This window comes from Dromaius novaehollandiae, unplaced genomic scaffold (assembly GCF_036370855.1).
Source record: "Dromaius novaehollandiae isolate bDroNov1 unplaced genomic scaffold, bDroNov1.hap1 HAP1_SCAFFOLD_45, whole genome shotgun sequence".
In the NCBI taxonomy this organism is placed as follows: domain Eukaryota; kingdom Metazoa; phylum Chordata; class Aves; order Casuariiformes; family Dromaiidae; genus Dromaius; species Dromaius novaehollandiae.
The window spans coordinates 1,702,540-1,703,688 of record NW_026991505.1 but is presented as its reverse complement, the minus strand read 5'-3'; the positions used below and the strand labels follow the sequence as shown (position 1 = coordinate 1,703,688).

The 1,149-nt window shown below is 51.7% G+C and overlaps 1 pseudogene; it reads left to right on the top strand.

Moving 5' to 3' along the window:
* The first annotated feature begins 206 nt into the window (after nucleotides 1–206).
* Nucleotides 207–359, top strand: LOC135327098 (5.8S ribosomal RNA; annotated as a pseudogene).
* The last annotated feature ends 790 nt before the right edge of the window (nucleotides 360–1,149 follow it).

Genomic DNA, 1,149 nt, shown 5'->3' with positions numbered 1-1,149 from the left:
GGTGGGCAGTGCCCTTCTCGTTCGGGTCTGCCCTTCTTTCCCCCTCCCACCCCGTTCTTGTATGGTCAGCAAGGCGAGCCCTCTTTCTCTCTACTGTCCCTTGCTCAGCAGCCAGTGTCGACATGAGGAGGGAGGCAGAGCAGAGGGGGCCCTCAGGGGCTGTGAATGCTGTCCGCTCCTCCCTCGGTGGGGACCGAAACCAAGACAACTCTTAGCGGTCGATCACTCAGCTCGTGCATCGATGAATAATGCAGCTAGCTCCAAGAATTAATGTGAATTGCAGGACGCATTGATCATTGACACTTCGAACGCACTTGTGGCCCCGGGTTCCTCCCACGGCTATGCCTGTCTGAGCACTGCTTGACGGTCAATCGTCACCCAAGCTGCGGTGTGGATGCAGCGGTGCCGCCCCTTGGCAGGTGGGGGATGGCACAGTTCAGGTGTGCCCGGCCGCGCCTGTCCTCCCCTCCGAGCCCGGCGGCCGCCGCTGCACTGCACATCGTGTGCGGTGTGGCACGGCTGTGGCGCCTTGCAGGCCTGTTGCCCCGGGGAGAGGGGGCTTCTGTTTCTTCAAATCCCAAAGAGACATCATCTTGCTGAGCCCCATGTAAGATTTCAGTTTGCTTCCAGATTTCATTTAGATCGGGAGAAATTCTCCCGCTTTGATCCACATATACACAGCGACTAGTATTTATTACTGTACCTACTCCTCCCTGAGATGCTAATAACATACCTAGAGCCATTCCGTTCTGGGTGGTTATTTTAGCAATCTCTGAAACCTCCCCTTGTAAAGCTGTAATGGCATCAGAGGTTTTATTCCCTATTCTCTCAATAACTGCTGAAATAGTTACTATTGCTTTTTCAAGTTCACTCACTCCCAACTGTGGAAACAGACACCTTGCGAATGAATGAAACCTAGTAGGTTGATCCGTTAAAGGATTATTGATCCTCTTTCGTCTCCTCATGAATGTTCTTAGCCATGATCTTTGATATCTGTTATTCAGTTCTTTGTTACAGTAATGGTTGGGATTATTGCCCCTAGAGTACATGTCCCGGACCAATTAGGAGGCAGCACTTTTTGTGCCTTGCTCTCACACAACCAACACCATCCACTACCTTTCAGAACACGCCACCCATTTAGTTCCTTAC